This window comes from Rattus norvegicus, chromosome 7 (assembly GCF_036323735.1).
Source record: "Rattus norvegicus strain BN/NHsdMcwi chromosome 7, GRCr8, whole genome shotgun sequence".
NCBI classification, from domain to species: domain Eukaryota; kingdom Metazoa; phylum Chordata; class Mammalia; order Rodentia; family Muridae; genus Rattus; species Rattus norvegicus.
Window position 1 is genome coordinate 122,682,135 of NC_086025.1, and position 27,657 is coordinate 122,709,791.

Here is a 27,657-nt window from a genome sequence, read left to right on the forward strand (position 1 = left end):
AATTTATAAAAATATGATATACTCAACACCCAGTTCATCACTATCAGCTAAACAGAACATTTAGTTATCCATTCCAGCTTAAGAAAGGCTTAAAATCTATATTATATCTTGGCTAGCTTGTATACTATCTGATAACTATCCAATAAAATACGTATTTTCAGAGTTAAACATCCTGATAGGCTATAAGACTATAATCAGTCTTCAACCCTGTCAGAAATCTGAGGATGACCAAATATCTACACACATAGGAAGTCTAACACGGCTTCCAGAACTGAGAGGTTGTAGAGACAAATCTCCACTAGCACAGCCCCCTGATAGCAACATGTGAGTGCAAGCAAGTCTTCAGCTTTCTGGCCCAAAATCAACTGACAGACTCTAGAAATGCAGATTTTTGAAGGGCTGATCACCCTGTCTTGTCAGAGCTTATCAGTCAACTATTCTGCCTAATGTGTTTTTCTGAACAGTATTAGTCTGCAGATGAAGCAGGCAGTTTTGTCCAGTGGCTGCCTAGCCACAAAGTATTGCCTCACCTGGAGATAGAGATGTTCAAACTCTTCATTAAATCCACCAAAGGGGAACTGTTAGGAGCAGATATATCTCAACAAAAGATAAATAACTTTAAATCTCAAATTTTGTGGATTTCTGACATTTTTGAAAACCATCTATCTATATAAGACAATCTGGACTGTTGTCTTTATATCTTAATATTATCTTGAAAGTACTCTCACAAAGTCAGAGCCATGAATTTGCTATTTGGCCCTTCATTCACATGTGAAATCAACTTAGAAGTTTGTAATGACATCATTAGAAGGACTGGCTCTAACTCTTGTACTTTTAAACTCTTTTAATAAATAAATTCTATACCAAAGCAAAGATATGATTTTAGCTTAGTTACCAAATGAGACTATGACTGCACAACTCAATCTAGCTAATTCCTCCCTGTTAAAGTACAACCAATTTTAAATTCCTCTTAAAAACAACTTTAGAATAACAGCTTTCAGCCCCCCAAAAGTCCAGGGACTTTGGGGAGACTCCTCCTCCATAACTTCTTCAAGCTGTACATGGGCGTTGAGATGTCCTTGGGGGTAGGGGGTAGGAAGAATGAAGCAAATGCTGTAGCCGATGTGTCCTGACTGGACCCAGCTGAAAGTCCTTGAGCCCAGGAATCCAAGTAGGCACACTCTGTAAAATACAACTCTCAAGACAAAAGTTTAGAATAGAGATATCTTTTTGTTTGATTCTCCTGAATCAATTTTTTCAGGTGGTCTACCTCTATCAAATCTGATCAGTATGACTCTGTGAGGTTTCCAGAGCCTAATCACACCCTTTAAAAACACAAAGACAAAATCTTTCTCCCAAAATACTGAGTTCCTCAGTCTGTAACTAGAAAACCTTGTATCTTGCTCTCTCTCTAGAGTAATAATATAACCATAAAACTCAAAGTCACACCCATTATGAAGATTAAACAATTTTTTAAAACAGGAAGTAAGCTAAACAATGAGCCTGATAGGCTTTTGTACTCTATGATATCAGGAAATGAACCTAAAATTTCCGTGGAGCCCACATTAAGAGAATCCGAGCTTCCTGTTGTGGTAAATATCAAACATAACCACAAACCCTTGCTAGCCGGCATCAGTGAGCCATATGGCCTTTAGCAGGGTAATTCATGAAACAAACCAAATATCTTCTATCAATTCTAATATCAATAAGCAACATATCAAACCAGGACTTTAGCCCAAAATATATCCATCTGTCAAGCTCTCTACCTAGAGCCACAGATTTTTCTTTAACCTTAATAACTTCTTTAATATATGTCTGCATTCACTCTGCCTGGTGTTACAGACATTTATCACAACTCTCTACTTGGAGTTAGTGACTAATGTTTCCCTATCTAAGTTCCGAACCATGGATGAAAATCCCCACGTGATTCCAGTAATCTCTGAACTCTCCTTAAAACAAACTTAAACACCTTCTATCAATTCTAATACCAATAAGCAACTAAAAACTCAGGACTTTAGCTCAAAATATATCCATCTGTTAAGCTCTCTACCCGGAGCCACAGTTTTTTCTTTAACCTTAATAACTTCTATAATATATGTCTGCATTCACTCTGTCCAGTGTCACAGACGTTTATCACAACCCTCTACTTGAAGTTAGTGACCAATGTTTCCCTATCTAAGTTCTGAACAATGGATCAAAATCCCCATGTGATTCAGGTAATCTCTTTACTCTCTTCTTTCTAAAAACAAACTTAATCACCTTTTAATCATACCTGTTATTAAGGAGTAGCTTGTCTGACTAGAATTTCAACCCAAAATTCCCGTGGAACCCACGTTAGAAGGAATATGAGTATCCTGAAAGACTTTCTAAACAACTTTCTTTTAAAAGTAGCTTTTAATCTCTAACTCTCTGATCTGCCATTACTTATAACACAGCCTGAGACCTCCAGCCTCCAGCCTAGGCTACTTCCCTGTTTTTTTTTAAATTCCCATGCTTGAGATATCACATGACTTAACATGGCACTGGCCTCCTCTTACTTAGAAAATAAAAACTTTCTCTCAACTCTTAGGATTACTAGTAGATTCTTGCCCATCACATTGGTTCGCCATCCATCTGTTGTAAAAATATAAAAATAAAAGTGCTGTCGTTTAAGTAAGGTTGTCTTTTATCCCCCACTAGAATCAGCACTGTAGTGCCCCAAGATATCTGCTAGATATCTTGGTGGAAACACATTCCAATTCCATGGCAGCCCAGTGTCTCCTGCCGCCACACACTTTCCTATACTCAAACCATCATATAAAAGAACACACAACACAATAATCTTTGACCCAATTGGTAAGATATAATTGCCCACCTAAACATACAAAGCCTAGTACCATCCATCCCTTAAGAACATTCGTAACAACCTGTAAATACACAAGTGGAATCTTAATGTCACCTGCTGTGGCTTCTCTCCTTCTCCCTCCTGCCTTTCTAGTTTTATTTTAGGTTGTTTTCCTTAGAGATTCTTTTCTTTGTCAAATCATACTTTAATATCTTGAAAAGTTTTCATTATTTAATTTATTTTTATGTCCCCATGGTCTTTATTAAATATTTATTCATATTCTTTTTGCAGTCCTTGAAGGAATTCATCCTTGATATTCAGTAGTCCTTGTCTCAGGGCTTTTTCTTGGGGCCTATTGCAATAGGGTTGCCAGCAAAACTCTGGACTGTTATGAATTTTTACGTCATCCATGTGCAAGGGTCATTCTCTCTATGTGCTGCTGAGATGAGCACAGAGTACAGGTTTTTAAAGCATTCCCTTATGAGATTCTGAATTCCTTTGATGTCTGTTTTAAAGTTTCCATGATCGTTTATGTTTATTTGGGTCACCTTTTTCTTTATTTTGATTAGTTGTCCAAGTGCCTGACAATAAATACAACTTATTGGTTTATCTTTAAATAATTCATTTCCATATACAGAAAAGAGAGATAACTCACCAGGGCATTATATAATTGCAATTTACCGAGCAATGCTATTTTTATTTTCTCAGAATTTATGAGAATTTAAATGTTCTATCTAAAAGAGCTCTTATTTTTTCCTGTAGTGGAGACAAATATTACACTGATTCATTTATACCATGAAACTACACCATTTTTATGTTCTTTCAAACACAGGCTTGCATGGTAATGGTAAGAAATACCTATTCTCATTGTAATGTTTTCAACAGTTTTTCACTGGGCTCCCAAAGTCTATAAAAGAAAGCACACATGTGCATACTGTACTTGATTAAACACAGCTATTTCAGCAGAGAGCACATTATGTACAACAAGCTCAAGGAGACAATTAGAGCATCTGATAGGTAGCAGTTAGGTGATGGGTAGCAAGCTATTATACTGAAAATAGCCACACGTGTATCAGGCTCACTTCACACATTGTGAGCAGCTCACCACCTTAGTCCTTTGTATAGCCACGCAGCTCAATGAGCAAATAATGAACAAGTTTATCTCTAGATACAGTACGTACCCAAACAGCTAAGTGTCCCCCACCTTAAACCTCATGCACTTGACAGTATCTTAGGGTAAAGCTTCCATTGTCTACTCTGGGTTCTAGGATTGTTCCTAGATGACAGTGGAGTCTCTTGCTTCCATACCAGTGTGTTTGTAGGAATCTGAAAACGATGTGTGGGGGCGGTCACTTTTACTCCTCAACAGTGTTAATTTAATGTGAGTCACGCACGCTTTCAATGAGCATTACACCTCATAGCCACATGTGCCTGTTTTTAAATGCGAATGAGAGAACTGACATCATCCTAAACAAAAAAAATCAACCACTCTAAGGAATGATAGTTAAAGTAGACAGAAGCATGAATTTTTTATGTTAGCCTCTAGGGCCAAGAGATTCTTTTAACTCATTTTTTTTGAGGCTTGGGGGAGAGAGAAGACACACAGGGTGCCGAATTATTCCAATTAAACACATTTGATTCAATTAACTAAAACTGATATATTCTGACATACTTCAGAGTAATTCCTAAAATCTCTTCCCCCAAAGAGCTTTAAGTAGATTCTTTCCGTCAAAATCCATGCAAGGACTTTCAGAACACTGAAGAATACCTGAGAAGTAAAAAAGACACAAAATGTTATCTCTAAATTTGAAGATAAGTGACTTTAATGTGTCTCTTTCTCAATGTAAGCCAAACCATTTACCATAGGCTAAGGTTGTGTTCAGTATTAGAGATGCTCTTGGCTTTTCAGTTCCTCCAGTCTCTCCTAACTGAGGAAGTATGTTGTAGCTCTAGGTACCACTGGGCTTTGTTTCCATGTAGAAACCATACTTCCAGATCCCTTATAGCCTCTCTTCATCTTGATTTGACAGAGAAAGGAGGAAGTAAACTTGACAAGCTGATTAGCTTCAGTTTTCATCTTCATTCTCAGACAGAAGCATCATATTAGGTCCCAGCATTCTCATCTTCTTGTGTTTGGTCGTGTCATTGTGATTTAGGTCAGCATCCAGAGGACCTTCAGCTCTCTCTATTTTTTTTTTTTAGCTTTTTTTGGTATGTGGTACATAACATGAAAAGATGTTTGTTATCATCAGCTGTCATGCATGGGGATGAAAATGAACAGCAGTGAGCTATTGCTGAACACCTATTAAAATGGTTACAATGGTATGGGTGACCATGAAACGTCTCATACAAATTAAAAGGAAGAGGTTTGGGTAGTTGCCAAAAAATAAAAATTAAATAAAATAGACCAACTAAATCTGCGGTAGATCTATACAGTTACTTAACCCGTAGCCCCCAAAGGGGACACATTATTGACACTATCACTGCAGAACATGCCTCCTGTTGAAAAGGAAGGGGAACATTAATTCTCCTGATATGCCAGGATGCCATGATAGTCAATGTCTCCAGCAGAAGTGTGGTTTTTCAGAGAATGAAGAAATGAGGGAGAGGGGAGAGGGGGGAGAGGGGGAGAGAGAGCAAGAGCGAGAGTGAGAGCGAGAGAGAGGGAGAGAGAGAGAGAGAATAAAGAGAACAGCACACAAGTGTGTGAGAGAGTGCTTATAACTAGGGCATTTTATAGCATCCCCAATTTTATAGTGTTAGAGCCTAATAATTCACACCAGACAATTTATAAAGAATGGAGATGAACTTAACCCATGATTCCAAAGGCGAGAAGACCTAATAAAGGCCCCTTGCCTACATTAAAATGTTTAAGGACATCTTATAGAGAGACAGGGTAAACCTGTCATACTGAACTTTATTTTGTATTAAAGCTGCTTCTGCAGTGATGTACGAGCTTGTTAGTCTATTGATTACATCTCAGAAGCCCCAGGTCTGAACACTGTTGCATTGTTGGCCACATTTTGAATATAAGAATGTTTTGGGGGGTTGGGGATTTAGCTCAGTGGTAGAGCGTTTGCCTAGGAAGCGCAAGGCCCTGGGTTTGGTCCCCAGCTCTGAAAAAAAGAACCAAAAAAAATGTTTTGGGACTGATTTAAGTTATACTATTACCCAAGGGATACTTTTACACTGGGATTTTGATATTTACAAACAATTTACAATGAGTACTTTGAAAATTTATCTGTAAGATGAATTTGACTTTGCTATTGTAAGGAATGAGAGTAAAGTAGAAACAGCTACTGAGACTCAAGAGAAATTAGGTTGTTTGGGTGTCTCTGCCTCCTAGTTACAGTGACAACCTCATATATACTGCACCCTGATGCATTATGACTGAGCTGTGAGCCAATATAAGGCTTTCTCTATTAAGAAGTGATTGTCCGGTTTCCATCTGCACCGAGAGCTGACTCTATGCCACGGCTTTCTGTGCCTGGATCCTGCTGGGAGAGGGCTGGTATTCCAGGAGTGCTGACTCACCTGAGAGCACAGGTAGGACTCTTCTGCTCAGAGAGACCCACTAGGAGCCCTTGGGATGCCAGAGCCAAGGAGACCTCTGGGACAGGATCCTTCCATTTCCCTGTGCCACAGCTCTCCATACCCAAATCCTGCTGGGAGAGAACTTGTTTCCCAGGAGTGCTGACACACAGATTTACAGGAGGGTCAAACACTGTCAGAGACAGCAAGAGCAGCTACACCAGAGATAACCAGATGCTGAGAGGCAAGTGCAAGAAACTAAGCAACAGAAATCAAGGTCATTTGGCATCTTCAGAACCCAGTTCTTCCACCACAGCAAGTCCCGGACACCCCAACACACTGGAACAGCAAGATTCTGATTTAAAAAATCACATCTCAATGATGATTTTAGAGGACTTTAAGAAGGACATAAATAACTCCTTGAAAAAATACAGGACAACACAGGCAAACAGGTAAAAACACTTAAAGAGGAAACACAAAAATTCCTTAAAGAATTACAGGAAAACACAACCAAACAGGTGAAGGAATTGAACAAAACCACCCAGGATCTAAAAATGGAAATAGAAACAATAAAGAAATCATAAAAGGAGACAATCTTGGAAATAGAAAACCTAGGAAAGAGGTCAGGAGTCATAGATGCAAACATCACCAACAGAATACAAGAGATAGAGGAGAGAATCTTAGGGGCAGAAGATACCATAGAAAACATTGACACAACCATCAAAGAAAATGCAAAACACAACAAGATCCTAACCCAAAACATCCAGGAAATCTAGGACAAAATGAGAAGAACAAAATTAAGGATAATAGGTATAGAAGAGAATGAAGACTCCCAATTGTTGTCCTGTAAATATCTTCAACAAAAGTATAAAAGAAAACTTGCCTAACCTGAAGAAAGAGATGCCCATAAGCATAAAAAAGCTTATAGAACTCCAAATACATTGGTTCAGAAAAGAAATTCCTCCTGTTACACAATAGTCAAAACACCACATACACAAAACAAAGAAAGAATATTAAAAGAAGTAAGGGAAAAAGGTCAAGTAACATATAAAGGCAGACCTATCAGAATTACACCAGAGACTATGAAAGCAAGAAGGTCCTGGGCAGATGTCATACAAACTTTAAGAGAGCGCAAATGTCAGCCAAGGCTACTATATCCAGTAAAAGTCTCAATGAACATAGGTGGAGAAACCAAGATATTACATAACAAAACTAGGTTTACAAAATATATTTTTACAAATCCAGTCCTACAAAGGATAATAGATGGAAAACTCCAACATAAGAAAGGAAACTATACTCTAGAAAAAGCATAAAACTAACCTTCTTTCAACAAACACAAAAGAATATATCCACACAAACATAATCCCATCTCTAACAACAAAAATAAGAGGAAACAACAATCATTGGTACCTAACATCTATCGACATCAATGGACTCAATTCCCCAATAAAAAGACATAGACTAGCAGACTGGATACATAAACAGGACCTAACATTTTGCTGCATACAGGAAACACACCTCAGTGACAAAGACAGACAATTCCTCAGAGTAAATGGCTGGGAAACAATTTTCCAAGCAAATGGTTCCAAGAAACAAGCTGAAACAGCCAGTGTATGGGAATGCTAGGGTTGGGAGGTGGAAGGGAGTGAGTGGGTGGGTGGGGGATCACCCTTATAAAAGTGGGAGGGGTGGGATAGTGGGTTTCTGGAGGGGAAACAGGGAAATGGGATAACATTTAAAATGTAAATTTAAAAAATCCAGTAAAAGAAAAAGAAGTGATTGTCAGGGTTTTTTTTTCGCACAGAAACAGGAAAGGTAATGAACGCCATTGCCAAAATAAGATAAAAAGAAGAGCAGGAGGATGAGGAAGGGGAAGATCTGTTATAAGAATCAACCTCTGTGATGCTTTTGTGAGCCACCATGAGGTTGCTGGGATTGAACTCAGGACCTCTGGAAGAGCAGTCAGTGTGCTTAACCACTGAGCCATCTCTCCAGTCCTCTGTGATGCTTTTGATCTGCACTATACACTGAAGAGATGCTACTATCTCCTGAGTCTGTTGTCTTGAAATATAATATAAATCCAGATGATCATGAATCTCTTTAATAATTTGTATTCTATCAACTGTCCAGATTGTGTGTGTGCGCGCACGTGCGCAGTCTTCTACTGACTTGAATAGAAACTTCCAGAAATCCATAGTTTGTGCTCTATGGTCTTATATGTGTAGGTTTCAGTTACCTACACACACTAGGGACTGAAAACATAATTCACCATGAACACTTGATGAAGGATAGCACCATTGACCGCCTCTTTCTGGATTGTCAATTTAAGTTTAAACCCCTCGACTTAAACTTCATTCCAAACGAGCCTGCATCTATAAGCCAAAACGTACTTAGACGTTCACTGACTTTTAATTTACCTGGATTCCAAAGTTCATCTTACTCAAGTTGCTGGTGGCTGAGAGTATCTTTGAGGTGGTTTGCAGAAAGAAACTGAGACCTGCTGTGGAATGTCTTGGCTGATATCAATTTCTTCTTACAAAAAAGCCACACAAATATTGGCAGAGTTTGGGGTAATAGAAATACCACTTTACAGCACAAGATGTGTCTATGTCTCTAATTAGTAGATTCTGTCATATATTTTCCATTCTTTTATGCACAGCATAATACATAATCATAAGCATAGCCTGCAGGATTGGGTGATCTACAAGGAAAACTTCAAATTGTGTATCCTGGAGAATCCTTTCTAATACTTCTGTTGTCCTTTGTCACGAGGAAGATCTCACAGAACGACTACATTTTTCCGTTTTGGGAAATCTCGACATTTACTCATTTAATACACATAAGTTTAATGTCCAACCAGTAGCGAATAAGGAGTCCTATTTCCTCACAGCCTCTCCAGCATTTGTTGTTATTTATTTATTTCCTTGACAATAGCTAACCTCATTGAGATGATATGGAATCCAAGGTAGTTTTAATTTTCATTTTTCTTATCTTCAGTGGTTTTGAACAAATTTTAAAATATTTATTTGGCAACCTAAGTTTTGACAAAAGCTTGAAAAACCATACATTTTGAGAAAAGTTTCTTCATCAAATGGTATTGGGAAAATTGAATCTATGCCAAAAGAATAAAATTACATTGGCATTACCTACCCTTCACAAGGTAATTGAAACTGGAAAAATACTTTAATATAAAACCCAACATGTAGAAAATACTAGAAGAAAATACAAAGAAAATACTTCAAGATAAAGTCCAGGAAAGAATTTTTTTTAGAAAAAATCTCTAGTAGCACAGGATATAACCCCATGAATTGACAAATTGGATTAACTGATATTACAAAGCTTTTGCCCAGCAAGAGAAATTGTCAGCTAGAAGATGTGAGAAAATCTTTTCCATGTATATCTCAGACAGGGGCTGTCTTGGTTTGTTTTATTGTCAACTTGACCCAAGCTTGAGGGTATATGAAGGGGAACCTTGAAGATAAAAAATAATGTCCATCAGAGTGAGCTTTAGGCAAGTCTGAAGGAAAATTTCTTGATGGATGATTGGTGTGGGATAGCCCAGCCCACTGGAGATATTGACACCTATGCATGGGCAGGTGATGCTGGGTAGTATGAGAAGGCAGACTGGACAAATAACAGAAGCAAGTCTGTAAGCAGTGCTCCTTCATGGCCTCTGTTTCAGTTCCTGCTTTCAGGTTCCTGTCTGCTTCAGTTCCTGTTTAGACTTTGTTCAGTGATGGATTATCATCGGAAAGTGTAAGCCAAAAAAAAAAAAATCCCTTTCCTCAACAAGTTACTTTTAGTCATGGTTCTTATCACAGCGATAAAAACCTGACTATAACAGGGGCTGATACCTAGGAGTGCAGAAAGGAAACCACAAAAACCTAAATCTTCCAATCAGTGAACTGAATAGACAGCTCCAAAAGGGAGAGATACTAATGACAGTCATCAGGGCTCTGTAAGTTAAAAGTATATCCCATAATAATCAAAACACTAAATGTACATATGCACTACACACACACACACACACACACACACACACACACACACACACACACACAGAGAGAGAGAGAGAGAGAGAGAGAGAGAGAGAGAGAGAGAGAGAGAGAATGCTATATAAACTGCAAGGGGAAAAGGGTATAATCTATTAAGGCAGACTTATTAGAATAACACCTGACATGTCAGTGGAGACTCTAAAAGCCAGAAAGACCTGAACAGATATTTTACAAACCCCAAGATACCACAGATGTTAGCCCAGACTAATTTACTATACTATACTATACTATACTATACTATACTATACTATACTATACTATACTATACTATACTATACGAACACATGAAAGATCACATGAAAAGATGGTCTCCCAGGAACACATGAAAAGATCATCCACCATGATTGAGTAGGCTTCATCCCAGTGATGCATGGATGGGTTCAACATATGTAAATTGATTAATGCTGTTCATCACATAAACAGACTGAGAGAAAAGCCTCATCATCCTCCCATTAACTGCAGGAAAGGTCTTTGACAAAAACCAATGCTCCTTCGTGATAAAAGGCCTGTAAAGTTTAGGGATTCAAGGGACATATTTCAACATGATAAAGGCAGCTTATAGCAAACCCACAGCCAACATCAATTGGAATATTTCCATTAAAATAAGGAACAAGATAAGGTTGTCCACTCTTCATTCCTATTCAGTATAGGACTTGCATTCTTGGCTAGAGCAGCGAGACAACTGAAGGAGATCGAGGGGATACAAGTAGGATGGGAAGGAGTCAAAATAGACTATTGGCATATGATATGATATTATGCATTAATGACCATAAAATTCTACTGGAAAAATCTTATAGCTGATCAACACTTTCTACAATGTATTGGGATTCAAATTAAGACATATAAATCGGTAGCCTTTGTAAATACGAAAGACAGACTGAGAAATAAATTAGGGTGCAAATGCCTTTCACAATAACGTCCAAAAGTATAAAATATCTTGGGGGGTAATTCTAGCCAAGCAAGTTAAAAACATGTATGATAAAACCTTTAAGATGTTGAAGAAAGAAATAGAAGAAGGTATCAGAAGATGGAAAGATTGTCCATGCTGGTGCATTGGTAGGATTGATGCAGTAAAAAAATGATCATCCTACCGAGAGCAATCTACAGGTTCAGTGCAATCCTCATGAAAATTCCAACTCAATTCTTCACAGAACTTGGAAGGACGATTTTCAGCTTTTTATAAGAACAGGAAGACACGTGATTGCAAAACCACATTTGGATGATAAGGAACTATTAATAAGTATTGCTATCCCAGTATCAAATTGTATAAAGATCTATAGCAATAAAACAACATAGTATTGGCACTGAAACAGACATGCTGGCCCATGGAATAGAATCGAGGACCTGCTACAAATCCACACATATATGTACACCTGGTTTTTGATAAAGAAGCTGGAAATACACACTAGAGCAAAGACAGCTGCTTCAACAAAGGGTGCCAGTCCAACTGAATGGCTGGATTCTACAGGTAAATAAATCCAAACTTATCAGTGTTCACAAATTTTAACTCCAATCAATCAAAGACCTCAACATAAAATATTATCCTGAACTTGATAGAAGAGGATGTAGGGCATAGGCTGGAGCTCAGTGGGATAGGAAAAGACTTTCAGAACAGGACATCAATAGCTCAGGCTCTAAGATCAATGATTAGTAAATGACAAGTCATGGAACTGTAAAGCATCATTCGGACACTTGTAATCTACAGAATGTGGAAAGAGCTTTACCAACTACACATTGGACAGAGGTCTAATATGTAAATTATATAAAGAAATAAAAATTGTCAAGAAAACAGTAATCCATTTAAAAAAATGGGGTACAGATCTAAACTGCATTCTCAAAAGAGGAAACTCGAATGGCTGAGAAGCACTGAAAAAAGTGTTCAGCACTTTTGGCCATCAGGGAAATGCAAATCGATATTATTTTGAGATTTCATTTTGCACCCAACAGAATGGCCATGATCAATGTCACAGATGACAGCTTATGAAGGTGAGGATGTAGAGTAAGGGGGGGCATTCATCCATTGCTGGCGGGAGTGCAAATCTGTATAGCCACTAAGGAAATCAGTTTAGTGGTTCCTCAGAAAGATAGAAATCAATCTACCTCAAGATCAAGCTAGAGCACTCTGGGCATATTCACAGAGAAAACCTCATTCTACTACAGAGACACTCAATAAACCATGTTTATTTCTTCTCTATTCATAATAGCAAGAATTGGAGACAGTGTAGATGTTGTCAACAGATGAACAGATAAAAATGTGGAGTACCACTCGGCAGTTAAAACAATGAAATGGTGAAATAGATAGTAAGTGGATAAAAATAGAAAAACATACTGAACGAGGTAACATTTGTTATGGTGTGTATATGCTTATTTATGGATGTTATCTGTTAAGTCTTTGACAAGACAGTCTGTATAATCACAGACATTAGGTACAGAGGAAGAGACTAGGGTGAGGGATGGATCTCCCCAGAAAAGTGAAATAAAACAGATAGTTATGGATGGCCATGGGGGAGGAATTGGAATCGGAGGGTCCGACAAGAAGGGGGAGAAAAAGGGAGTGATGGAGACAATACAGGTAGGACAGCTTAAACTAATGGCCACTTGGGGAGTCAGATGGAAACAGTATAGTAGAAGCTTTCTATAATATACACGAATCATATATTATATATAGAATAAAATATAATACATATAACAATATATAAATAATATATGCATTATTTATCTATTATCTCTCTCTATAACATAATAATATATAGGAAGATTATCTAAATGAGATCAATAGGGGAGATGGGACTCTAGTTAGATATCTCTCATCAGCAATGAAAATTTTAATAGCAGGAATCATTTACATCTAATCATTTTATTGGACATGGGAGTTCTATAGGAACCCACCAAATAACCTAAGCTATTGCCATAGCTATTGGGGTTTCTTCTTTTTTTTTTTTCTTTTTTTCGGAGCGGGGGACTGAACCCAGGGCCTTGCGCTTGCTAGGCAAGCGCTCTACCACTGAGCTAAGTCCCCAACCCTGGGGTCTCTTCTCAAATGGATGACAGGACTCTATTACAGATGACAGCACCCAGACAACTCACTGGACATGGAGAAGTTGAGCTGGTGCCTAGTAAACGCCTTCATCTCTACAGACTAGTATTCACGGTACTGGAAGGTATTCTGCGTGCTACCCAAGTATAAGGGTAAATACCAAGCCAGCTACAAACCCTTTGAACTACGAGTGGTGTGCCCGCAAGATACACTGCTATAATCGTAGCACAAAGTTCTTGAAAATAACCAATCGATATCTGATTTGAATTCTGCCTACTTTATGGGATGGGCAAACCCGTCCATACCTAGTATTTCCTGAGTGGTAAGAACATGGGATTTAATAGGACAGGGATCTAGGGTAAAACTAAATACTACTATTCTGTGATAGGAATATAGCAATAAAATAACTCAATGATGTTCTTCTATACTCATAGAACAGTGCCTAGCTCAGCCATTAAAGCAACTTTCTCCTACAACACATGGAAAAATAGAGACCCATAGCCAGACAATATACAGAGAAAGAGATCTAAAAGGGATGTCTCCATCAAACCTCACCCCTCAGAGTTCAATGACTTATGTGGACGAGGAGGCAGAGGGCATCAGGGTATAATAATGTTCCAGACACAACAGGTTTGGCACACATATGAACACACAGAGTGTGACAACACGCACAGGACACCGGATGGGGTCTTGGAGCTGAAGGAGGTGGACACACTTCCCCATCTCTAAACCAGAAATCATCTCCTGTTGATAACTACCTGCAAATAAAAAAATTTGTTTTCTCCAAGGGAGTCAACTCGGGAAACAAAGCTCTCCCATGGGTGACTTCCATGCCCAGTAGTAGATGACACGAAACAACTCAGAGGAATTTTTTTGGAGGTTCTTTGTTTCTTAATGTTAAGTCAGGGCATTTTTTATTGTTGTTGTTCACATATTCTGTTTGTTTTAATTCTTAACCTTACAGGTTCTTTGCATATTCAGTATGATTTCCATGTTTGTTTGTTTTTTTTTTATGGGATTCTTTGTATGTTGGTCATTGTGTGGGTGTTTGATTCTATATATATTTCTTGAGGATTTTTTCCTTTGGTTCTTTTTCTTGTTTTGTCATATCCTGATTTGTCTGTTTTTGGTTTATTTTATGATATTTTTATTCCTTATATGCTTATCTGTTCTTTAAGGATAGAAAGAAAGGGGGTGGATCCAAATGGGAAGGGAGGAGCTATGTGGAGTAGGAGAAGAGGAGGCCATAATCACAATATGTTGTATGAAAAAAAAAAACCATTTTCAACAACAGGGAAAGAAAAGACATTTGCTGTGAAACTTTTCTTTTATATAACAAAGTCTAGCATAATTAAAAATTTAAGACTGGTAATAGTTTTGTGTTGATTAAATTTTTTGTTTGTTTATCCTCATTAGTATACGATTATCATATTTTTCAGATTGGTGGTTGAAGTAGGCGACAGTGTTCATGGTGGTGGCTTGATGCCCATGGATCCTGGACATCTGCCATGGAAAACAAAAGTTCTGCAAGCCAGGCCAGGTGACCAGACTTATCTGTTCCGTTGTGCTAGTGCATCTCTATATCCACTTGACCTTTCATTTTTTTCTCAGAATTAATGTCACTTTGCATTTAAATATCTAATGAATATCCCAGTATTGTGTGTGGATGCTGCTCGGCAACAAAAGGTTTGCAAATGTGTGTACTTAAAACAAATAAAACTGGGACCCATAATGGCCCTCTTAGTCATTTTGCTTAGAGCTAGCTTTAGTAGATTCTCTTTGGCAAGCCATTTTCTAAACTGTTGGGGCAGGTCACCATTGTGTTTTCCAGGAACTCCTTCATTTTTACCTTATTATGCAATTTATTAAGTTTGTCTTGCATGGCTTACTTACGTTCCTCTTCTACATTAGATTCTGAGTTTCTGGAAGAAAAAAATGTGTGTTCTTGAGAGCACACACAGCATAGTTTTGGTACATAGCGAATGCTCAAAAACTGTGGGTTCTACTTGGGTAATTCTGAGTAATTATGTTTTCAAAACATTGACACTTATTTATCAAAAGGATTGTTCTGCAGATGATGGTGAATTGAGCCACAAAGAATAAAAAGCTTTAGCCATTGCATCATACTCCATTTGGGGTTTATCCGTCAGCAAGGCACAGCAGAATGCACAGGTGTTTTGCTGTCTCTCCCTTTTGGATCATGCTTGCCTCTGGAGCATGAGGTCTCCCCTTCACGTGTGCATCCTAAAAACATGACAATGGAGTTTACACGAAATGTAAACTCTTGCCAAAGGGGGTTTCCGAAGCCTTTTGTTGAGTATAGGTCTGAAGCGTAAAATAAGGGCCTATGATTATTAGCAATTGTATGTCTCCCTCTCTCGACATCTTTCTATAATGAGCCAAGAGTCCATAAAGAATATATGTTTTTAAAATGCTAAAAGTTGTTTGCACAGAGTGTTTGCCAGCCAAACCAAAAGCAAATAACAAGCTAAGGAGTCCCAGCAAGAGTAACTGCGCTTCTTGAGTTTTTAGAGAGAAGTATTTACTCATTTAACTGGGTTTTGTAGCAATTGTCTACAGCGGGAGACAAGGCTAGAAATTAGTGAATGAAATTTAGAAGACAGCTTATTTGTTATGACAGTGAAGATTACTGCCAAAGGTAACCAACTCTATAAGACAGGTTCAAGAAGCAGATGGAGGACTATTTTTAATTAAAAGAACAACAGAACTTTTGCTTTTAAGTGACTCAGCCAGTCAGTGTCTAGGTGCTAAGGAAACCTTTCTTAGTTTCACTCTAAGATTGATGGTTGGTTTGCTGTTAACCCTGTCAACAATGATTTGCTCCCAATGAACTAGCAAAAATAACACTTGGAGTTTATTGTGGGTCAACTGTGAAATGCTCCCTAGAGGTCATGTTTGGTGTGCTTGGGCCCTGGTTGGTGGTGCTCGTTTGAAGATGGTGGGGTTCTTCAGGAGGTGGAGAATAGCTGGTGAAAGCAGGTCTTTGAGTGTATGTCTTTGCTACTGTCTTCTTTCCAGTCAATATGAAATCTCTTCCATCATCTTCTACTGGCATAGGAGGCCAGAATGATGGACAACAACCCCTTGAAACTATTTACCCAGATAAGCTTCCTCCCTTAAGGAAAGTAACTAATACAGAGTTGGAAATGATTGGGATCCACCCTCATTCAGACCCCCATTCCACACATGCCAGTTTCCCGAGGGTCAGGAGAGATCCAGTGTAGATGATCACCATCTGCAGCCAATTACTCTAAGCCCAAATAATTGAGGACTGTAGTGTATGCAGTTTCCCAAGACTCACAAAGTAAATAACGGGAGGAAGTGGTCTCTGTAAATGGCGGGAACCCAGAGTCACCAGGAATCTCTCTGAGGAATTTTTCTAGGGCACTCTATGAATGAGTTCCATGGTTATAATCAACTTTGTCCTGGACAAATACCATCTATTATATTTCACTATACTTCGTGGTTGAATATATCAAAAAAGAATTTTTTTGATGTGAACACAAAGTTCATCATCCAGTACTGTAATAGGACTCATATGGTGACCAGATCAATAGAAAACAAGTCTTGTGGTGCTAAGGATCAAAGCCTGGGCTGGCAAATACCAATGAGCCACACCCAAGCTTTTAGGCATTATTATGTTATTCTTAGGAATAGGAATATTATCCTTTTGAATGTTATGAATATAAGTATCTTGCTATCCTTTTGCCTCCTCTCCTCTTCCCTTCTCAAGGGTCTTTTTATTCTACAGATAATTATATTGTAGAAACAAAGGGGGAAATTATCATTTGTGTTATACTTTTTTATTTTTCTCTCCTCTCTAAAGCCATTTGTTCTGCCCACTTCTAACAAAGAAGTGGGCCTTGAGTTTAGTAGGCTGTCTCATTTCTGCCTATAGGAGCCCTGATGTTTGGGGATCGGAACACAGACACCGAAAGTCTGTAGGCTGATTGTTGACATAGCAAACGGCCAAGTGGAGGATAGAGAGAAGGGGTTGGAAAATCTTAGTCTAGCACCAAGAGGCGAAGGCATCCATGAAGTCAGGCAGGGCTCTGCAGTTTTGTAGGAAGCACGAACTGTGGATGCCAGTGTTTGCTATTTAAAATAAGGCTCTGAGGGAATTTAGAAAGTTTTATCGTATAACATCCAAAACAATTTTAGTGTTCATGTGAACTTCAATAAGGTGATGAAACTGGGCATCTACCTGTTTTGTGTGAAAGAAAAATCACTCCCTTTTTGTGTGTATTGCATCTATTAGACACACTGGCCTTTCTATTGGAAGGTGCAGCATTGTACAGGCAGGTGTGACAGATGTACTTATAGAATGACTTTTATCATACAATTATACTTTATGTATCTATGTATCTATCTATGTATCTATGTATCTATCTATGTGTCTATGTATCATCTATCTATCTATGTATCTATCTATGTATCTATGTATCTATCTATGTGTCTATGTATCTATGTATCTATGTATCTATCTATGTATCTATCTATGTATCTATCTATGTATCTATCTATGTATCTATCTATCTATCTATCTATCTATCTATCTATCTATCTATCTATCTATCTAATATGGATTGGTGTTTTTCTAGCTTGTATGTGTATATTCAATCACGTGGTTTATCTGAGGATTGTCTATTCAGAAAGTTTTTTTTTAATCACTAAGCTATGACCCCTGATTGTGACTGTAGAGCAGAACACACAACGGGCTCCCTACAAAATCTCTCGTAAAAGGTAAAGTTTGTAGAAACTCTTGCCCTTATATTTATCATATTTTTCCAAATGTGTTAGCTGCAAGAGCAGACCATGAAATTAGTTCAGCCTTTTTCTTACTACATCAACTATAACAGAGCTGCTCCCTTTAACTCTCTCCTTCTAGCAGAACCATGCTCTAACTTAATTCTGAATGAGTCTATTACCTGATGTATTCAGGTTCTAAAGCTTGCTACTCCCTCTTGCTAGTACCTCCTGTTGTACTTTCTTAGGCCGACCTTTCAATTGTCAGCTAACACCCCAGTGATCTGGAGTTACATACTCCATTCTTTCCTCCTTTCCTTCTCCACATGTCACTAAGAAGTTGAGCATTGTTCCTATTACACATCCCCTGTTGGTCATCACATTTTTAGTTTCTACTTTTGTGCCATCCAGGCAGGATCATGTTCTGTACATCCCGATTCTTTATTTTCTCTTCATTTCTCAATTTGTCTCATTCCAACTTCTTTTGTAATGCTTGCTGAAGTCTTCAAGAAAAATGATTAATTAAAAAATTTCTGGGACCATGAATGTTTTGTGCGTTGGGTATTGTAAGAAGTTTATGTACGTCTAGGTTGACTCTCCTTGGTGTGCTGAAATAGCAGGAGTCCTGGATGAGTTAAAACTGGTATGAGCTTCTGTAGCCACTAGTCTTAACTTAACAGAGAGATGGGCCTCTTTGCATTTCTTCTGGGAATTATCATGATTATACTCACCACCCACTGTGGGTGGCAACATTCCATGGGAAGGAGGATCCTGGACTGAAAAACGGAAGAAGTTTTGCACAAGGTGAATTGTTTTCTTCTGACCAGGTGCTTCTGAAAGACCCCCTCCCAGAAAGGAGGGGCCCAAGGCCCTCAACTATAAAAGTAAAAAGTAAGTTTTTAGATACACAGACTCAGAACTAAAATAAGCCTGGGAAAGTTCAGATGTGTCCAAGCTTTGTGGGACAAGCTGACCCATCATTTAGACGAAACAGACCATAAAAGAAAACAAAATACAGAAACCAGACTAAATTATGGACATTGCTCCATGGGCCACCTGACAAGAAAAAAAACAGTCCCTGACCCCCCCAGAAGCCCTGACCACCATGTACTTTTTGCTAACTCACTGTTATGATTATAGCCAAAATAGGTAACATACACGTATGCCTCATTTACTCCACATCCTGTCACATCCCTGTAACCATGCATCTGCTTCTGTAAGCCTGCTTCTGCTCCCTAATGCCCTATAAAAACCTGTCCCTGGTTCTGCTAGGCGCGCCAGTCTTCCGAATTGACTGGGACGCCCACAGATACCTGTGTATCCTGATCAATAAAAATCCTCTTGCAGATTGCAGCCTGTGGACTTGGACTGGTCATTGGGCTCGAGGATCTCCCTCCTGAGGGAAGATTCTCTCTGAGAGTCTTACACTTCAACCACCTACTACCTTGACTTCCCTACCATGATGGACTGTACTGTAAATTGTGAGCTAAATCCCTTCCTTCCTTAAGTTGTTTTTATTATTCAAATTAGAGACCCTGGCATCAGTTTATCCACTGAGCCCTGGGACAAAGTTCCGTTTAGTGCTGTTTCCTTTGAGAAGCTTGGATGATAACTTTCTTCTGATATTCTCTATAACCTAGTATCTTTATTGTCTGACATTACAAAACTTTACTTATTTGAGGTGAACAATTGCTATTATGTAAGGTAATGCTGAACAGTGTTAATCCTGTCAATCCTTGCCTTCCTGATATAGGTAAAACTTAAAAGAGTGCAGCAATGATTCACTGAGCCCAAATGGGTGGCATAAATTGACTTTTGTCAGAAACTACTTAGGAGAGCTGATTAATCGAAGGCTGGCTATCTCATTTGAAGTCTCCATATATGGCAGAAATACATACCATTTCCCCCCAAAATTAAATGCCATTTAGCACAGGAAATGGAAAACATAGTTTATATTGAAGAGCTTGCTTTGAAGACGGGCCCACAGAAGATGGGAGTGACACTTTGGCAGTGAACTGACTCATGTTCCCAGCCCTGACTAAGAGCTATTAGTCTTCCATTTTCAGAAAGCTGTTAACGTTGTCAAAGAAATTCAGCATCATTATGCATGCTGGATAATGCAGTTGAATAAGAGGATAACTCATTGGGAATATCCTGTTGCTGTCATCAGATCTAGAAACTTGCCTCACCTCACTCTCATCGTTATGCATCAGGCACCTTTTCTAGTCTGCAGCAGCCCTTGGGCTGTGGGTTTACCAGTTGGCAGATATAAAGCTGAATCTACTGTGTGTTATTGCTCTGCTGAGATCTTATCAATAAACCCCAGATTTACAGTCAACCACACTCTGGGGTACCTCTTCTCTGATGAAATCTTTCATTCTTTTTGTTTTGCTAAACCTTTCCACTGTGATATTTGTATTCTAGGCCGATAGTCAGTAGTCTCAAAGAGCCTCGGCTATCTCCAAATACTTGCTGTAACCTCCTACGGCCGTTCACATGTTATCAGGGATTGGACATCTATTCACATCACACTCATCTCTGGGTCAGATCAAGGGAATCTTTGGGCTGTTAATTCTTGTGCTGACTGCTTTGGATGGTTATCTCTTCTTCATTCAAGATTCTCACTATTCACAAGTGTAACTTGTACCTTCTGTCAGGCCACATCATTCTACCTTAAATCCTTAGGACATGCATTTATTGAAATGTATGTTTATATTGTCACATATAACTGGTTATCATATTTTATTTTTATGATTTGGCTCCTCAGGATTAATCTTAGCTTATGTACCATTCCCATAACTATTTCAGAACCTTCCTTGCAAGACCCAACGATTCAACCTCTTTAGTCTGCACTAATCTGAACGAATGATTTGTATTTGATATGTATCTACTTGTCATAATTATTCAGATTCTCAGTTGCTTAGATTCAATATGTGGACAAGCTCTTCCGAATCATCTTCCTAAATCAACAATGTTCTTCCTTTTGCATCCTCTTCTCATTAAGTCACATCTGTAATTTTAGCAAGCGTTTAGAATTATAACCAAGAGCTCTGTCTACAGACAACTCATTCACCTGTTATAAATTCCAAGTCTTAGATTTGGGAGATGACTCCATGGTTAAAGAGACTTTGCAAAAAAAGAAGCATAAGAACCCACGTTAAAATTTCTATTGCCACGTTAAAATGAATAATCAATGCTGGGCATGGTTGTGTATGCCAATAACTTCACTGTTTGGGGATGGAAGTGGGTGGATCCCGTAAGCTTGCTGTTTAGTCAAAACAGCAAAATTCTGGTTCATTGAGAGACCCTCTTTCAAGAGAATAATGCAAAGAGTAAGAGAGAAGAAGGTGAAGAAGGCAGTCCAAGTTCTTTATAGTTTGCCCCCTGTGCTCCTTACACTGACAGCTTTTACATTACACTCTCGAGCAGCAATTTCAATAATTTCACAGATCTCAGGAGCTTTGCGCGCTTCAGTGTGCCACTCGTGTTACTTATCACCACTGTGACGAGACGCTTGAGTGAATTTACGAGCTACATATTTTAGTTCACAGTTTAAAGATGTCTGTTCACAGCCTGCTGGCTCTGTTGTTTACAGGGCAGTGGCAAGGTGGAAACAATTTAGTGCAAGAGCATGGTAGAGGAAAGTTACTCACCTCATGGCAACCAGGAAGCTGATACATTTTAGTCATGGAAAAATGCATAGCCTTCAAAGGCACATACCCAGCTACCTACTTCCCACCATCAAATGGACCCTGTCTCCTAATAGTACCTTCAGTATAAACACATGACTGGATTATTCCACTGGTGAAAACTGATGCTTCATCAAACCAATCGCTTTTCAACATTGCCACCAGTTAGTGAACAGATATTTTAAAAAATGGGCCATTTTTTAAAGGGGTCACTTTATATTCAAACCATGACTCTGTTACATCTGAAAATTGTCTTAGACCTTCTTGTTCTTCTTGTTCAGCTAAGACACTCATTCTTCCCATGAATTTTCTGCTGGCTGAGACCTCTCCTAGGCCAATTTAGGCCTCCCTGCTAATCCAGTATATTAAAATGCTGTTGCATTCATGATTGTTGTCTGTTTGCTACCTGCAGACTAAGCCTCAATTTATTAGGGTCTGGCTCTGTTGAATTTACCTGAGGAGTTTAAAACTATTCATAGGACTGGAGAGACTGCTCAGTGGTTAAGAACACTTGCTGGTTTCAGGGAGCTCAGGTCCCCACTGTTTTTACTTCTAGTTGCAGGGTATCCAACAGCCTCTTCTGACTGCTAACCTGCACCAAACACTTACATTTTACAAAGACATACATGCAACTAAACGCTCATACTCATAAGACAAAATAAAATAAATCTATCATATTCATTCTCCTACCAATTGACTTCATTTCTCTTCTGCTATATGCAGCCTCTATGTTCTGTCAGGTCCTGCATATCTTGTAGTAGGCCCCATGCAGGTGAGTCTGCCTGATCCTCCCCGCCACAGACAATCTCCAACCCCTAGATCTATCCTGGGTCCTGTAGGTTGACGTCCATATGCAGATGAGAGCTGGCACAAGATTTTACTGGGTAGCTGGAACCAGAGAGTTCGAGGCTAGTAGAGAACCGCTGGGAGAGATACTAACCAGAGATAAATTATGGTTAGTTCCATATGGCCCTCTGGTGCCGGAACTAACTCTAGGGACCAGTGTGGTACCTTGCCACACTGGAATGGTTTGGGGGCTGCCTGGGTCTGAAAGTACTTGGGGGCAGCATGGAGCTGCTGAGATAAAAGTACCTTGCAGTGCCACGTGGCTCTACGGGTGCCGACGCTAGCACGGGATAAAAGGTTCAGGTATTATTAAATATTTTCCTCAACAGGGTCCCGCATCCACTGCTCTAGCCTATTCTGAGCAATCCCGTGCTGTCCCCAATCTGAGACTTGGACAAGAACATAAATCCCTCATGTTAACCTAATCCTCTGTATACAACTGACTTTACCTCACCCAGATCATATCCGACTTTCAGACGCAACCCAGTTAACCCATCTTGGGGTCTGATGTATATTCATGTCAGACACAGAATGAACAAAAGAACCCCACACATCCAGGTCTCATTGTAAAAATGCAAAAAATGTGAAAGGTCAAGATTTTTGGACACTGAACCATTCGATACCCTTGAGTTGCTCTGTATCAATTTTGAGAACTTAGTCTATCTTTAACACACATTTAGCCCAGAACTGATAAGGGTATATACAAGAGAAATTAGTCTCTCACCTCAGTTATAAAACCCTACAGTTTGGGATCCTCATAAAAACAAGTCCATTTTTTCAGAAAGTTCCAGAGTAAAGACAACATAAAACAGAAGCAAATTTCTTCTCGTCTGCAGCAATAAGATATCCTTACAGAACATCTGCTAGTAGTGACATTCTATGATTATCTTATTATGTTTGGTTAAGTAAATTGTTTTGTGTTTTCTGCTGCTTGTGTTTCAGACTTGGCTACTTAGAAAATTGACTTTTCAAAGCTAAGGTTCACTTAAGTAATTATTTCATTTAAGTAATTATTTAAGTATTGATCTTTGTTAACATCTTTTAAACAACTTCTCTGCAAGTAATTATGTTAAAGTGATTTTTGGCAGATTTAATGTTCAATGTATATGTGACTAAAATGTAGTTAGCTGGGTATATATAATAAAAATTTTACAGAGTTAAATCCACACAAAGCATCTAAAATAATGAACAAGTACTGTTACTCAATACAGTGTCTTCTCAGCAGCTAGGCATGACTGAGGAGAGATAATAGCAGGGTTTTAGCCAGCTTTCCTGAACAATGGGTACAATTTACCAGAACAGAGACCCACTTCCCCTTGTCCCGGGGCCAGGCTGAAAGGCTTAGTGAATTCCATTGAGGTTAAAAAATTCAAGAAAGACCCATTCTAGCATCCCGGTTGAAGAAGAGAAGTACATGAGACTCTAGATTATACAGGTATAAAAAAATTCCTCCCATCCCCACAGATGTGCCTAGCCTTACTCCTTTAAAGAAACAACTTACAGAACATTTCCTTCTATACTGTATTATTTACTCATGGCTAATAAACAGTGTCATCAAAGAATTTTGTTCAGTGCCAAGGGTAGGAGATAATGAATTATGGGTTTATAAGTGAGTCCTCAATTCACCAAGCCTGATTTTTTTCCAGTGCCACACTGTTTCACTACTGTAGCTCTGTAACATAACTTGAAATCTAGAATGATGAGGCCGCCAGTGATTTTGTTGTTTTTCAGTATTATTTTGGCAATCCCACATATTTTGTAATCCCATATAAAATTTAGTATTGATCTTTTTCAATTTCTGAGGATAATTGCATTGGGGTTTTGATGTAGAATGTATTGAACATGTAGATAGCTTTTGGTAAGATGGCTATTTTCACAACAGTAAACCTGCCCATGTATGAGCATGAGAGATTTCTCCATGCTGTGGTAATTTCTTTTTTTTAGTGTTCTGAAGTTTTCATTCTGCAATTATTTTGCTTCTTTAGTTAGATATATTCCGATATTTATTTTTTAAGAGAGTGGAATGGTATTCTTTCTTAGTTTTGTTTCTAAACAGGTTCTTACTTATATATCTGAAAGCTGTTGGTTTTGAGGGTTAACTTAGTATCCTGTTATATTGCTGATACATTGTATTTATCAGATGTAGCACCTTTCTGGTTGAGTTTTTCAGGCTGTTTCATATAAAGAATCAGGCTGTTTGCAAATAAAGATGCTCCAACCTCAACTTCTTCCTTTCCTGTTTGTGCCTCCTTTATTTCCTTTATCTGTCTTGTTGCTTGGCTAAGACTTTAAGCACTGTGTTGAACAGTAATGAGGAGCATGGACAGCCTTTTCTTGTTTCTGATTTTAGTGGAAACGTTTTGATGATATTGGCAGTAGGCTTCCTGTATATGCTTTTAATGTATTGAGCTATGTCTTCTGTATCCCTAATCTCTCTGAGATTTTTTTCTCATGAATGGATGTTAGATTTTAATCAAAGACTTTTCATGTATCTAATGAGGAAAATCATGTGATTTCTGTCCTTTAGTGTGTGGTGGATCACACATTGATTTATGTATGTTGAATTATCCCTGTATCTCTGGAATGGAGCTGACTTGAACATTCAGATAATTATTTGATGTGTACTTGCATAGTTTGCAAATGCTATGTATAAAATTTTCATGTCTATGTTCATTAGAGATAGTTGTCTATAATTTTATTTTGTTGGTGGTGCATTATCTTTAGTATGAACAATGCTGATTTCATAAAAAAATTATAAAGGTTCCTCTCTTTTTTATTTTGCAGTAAAGTTTGAGCCACATTGATTGATGACATCTTCTCTGAAAGCCTGATAGAATTCTGCATGGAATGCACCTGCCTCTGGCCACATCTTACTGGGAGATTTTAAACGACTACTTCTTTCTCACTGAGTGTTATAAGTCTATTTAAATTTTTTACTTTATCTTAATTAACCTTGGTGGGTTGTCTCTGTCAATGAATCTACCCATTTCTTTTAGGTTTTGCAGTTTGGTGGAATACAGATTTTAAAAGTACATTTTTATGAATCTCCGAATTTCTTCAGAATCTATCATAATGTCTCTCTTTTCATCTCTAATCGTAACTTTGGATTGCCTCTTTTTTTGTTTAGTTTGGCTGGTTTGTATGTAATAACATAATGAAAAGAGACTGTAAATTTGAAAGAAGGAGTATATGGAGTCCTTGGAGGGAGGAGAGGGAAGGAGGAAATGTCATAAATACGTTGTAATCTCAAAAACTTAAAAAGGTATGTGCTTACAGATGGGAGCCTGGCATGGCTGTCCTCTGAGAGGCCCTACCAACAGCTGACTGAGACAGACGCAGATACTTACACCAGTCATTGGACTGAAGTTGGGACCCCTATGGTTAAATTAGAGGAAGGATTGAAGAAGCTGAAGGGAAGAGTGACCCCATAGGAAGACCAGCAGTCTCAACTTACCCAGACCTCAGGGAGCTCCCAGAGACGGAGCCACCAACTGAGAGCATACATGGGCTGGTCTGAGGCCTCTGGCACATACATAGCAGAGGACTGCTGGTCTGGCCTCGGTGGGAGAAGATGTGCTTAATCCTCAGGACACTTGAGGCCCCAGGGAAGGCGGAGACCTGGTGCAGGAAGCACCCTCTCAGAGGCAAGGAGGAGGAATGGGATGAGGAAGTGTGCGAAAACGAGGAGAGCAATGAGTAGAATGTAAATGAATAAAAATTAAAATAAAAAAATTAAAATGATTTTTAAAAAAGGATGTTGTAAGTAGACTGGGCAGAGAAGCAACAATTCCAAGATCTAACTGCAAAATGTACACATGAGCAAAACCATCACGAGACACATTTGCAAGAGTGGAGATTAAATGAGTGTGAGAGTTAATTTCTGCCCTGAATTGAACGGTGTATCTCTCAGATGCTCCTGATTCTTGCAGCAGGAGCAGTGAGGGGGAAGAATTGCCTCTATATTTCACATGCCTGTGTCCTATGATGGAGAGAAAGCTGTAAAACTTTTCAGGGTAGTCTTTCAGATGCCTGGACTGCATCTTACATTTTTTTCCCCGAAGGGAAAGAGTAGTAGAGGCCTTAGGGTTTCTACTGCTCTCCTGGGGGAAGCTTGGTTTGGCCAAAGTGGGGTCAGCCTTCTAGCTGGGCTCCAATTCTCAGCATTCCCACCTACTGTCCCGTGGGAACCCTCCTCCCAACTCCCACTTGATATTCATTTCTAGACCTCATATCCTGCAGACCACTTTCTCTTTTCTCTTTTTTCCCTTACATACATTGAATACTTCCTTTGTGACCCTCTTTCTTAGTTGATATTTGTTTCCTTTTCCAATGTGGACATAGTAGCAGTGAAAAAAGAAAAAGACAAAAAAGATACACTCATGTTTGTATATAATGTTAGTAATAACAGTGAAACTAGGAAAAATTGTGATAACACAGAGGAAATGGCTAAGACATGATATTATAGGATGCTCACTGGTAGCAAAATGGTTGGTTACTGCAATAAAGTTAATAATCTCTCATCTCGCCTAGTTCCAAATCATTTATTTAACAAGAGTATCTATGGTGTTGTGCTGTGCGCTAGAGCTCCAGATCTGCCTGTTCCGCATGTCTGCTACGTTATCCTCTCAGGCTCCACACCTCTTCAAGTCCTGTGTCTCACATCATACTTCTCATCTGCTGCTTCGACTCATCCCCATCACGACAGCTATGATAAAAAATGCACTGAGCACTCTAGTACGCAGTTGGTGGGATGTAGGTTGGTGACGCCTTTAGAGGAAAGAGTACAGAATTTCCTAAGAGATGACAAAGTAGAACTTCAGTATGACTCAGCGATCTGTTTCTGGGTACATACTCAAGGGAGGGTGCACCTTCACCTCCTAAGATATCTGCGCTGCCGTGTTCATGGCC

General features: G+C 38.8%; 1 long non-coding RNA gene across 1 annotated transcript in view; it reads left to right on the forward strand.

The window, feature by feature from the left end:
- The window catches only part of LOC120093828 (uncharacterized), a 57,911-nt gene extending 30,642 nt beyond the window's left edge, over nucleotides 1-27,269 (forward strand). Inside the window, exons 3-4 of the long non-coding RNA XR_005487579.2 lie at nucleotides 14,887-14,987; nucleotides 25,534-27,269. This is a non-coding gene — a long non-coding RNA (uncharacterized LOC120093828). The remainder of the gene's footprint in view (nucleotides 1-14,886; nucleotides 14,988-25,533) is intronic.
- The last annotated feature ends 388 nt before the right edge of the window (nucleotides 27,270-27,657 follow it).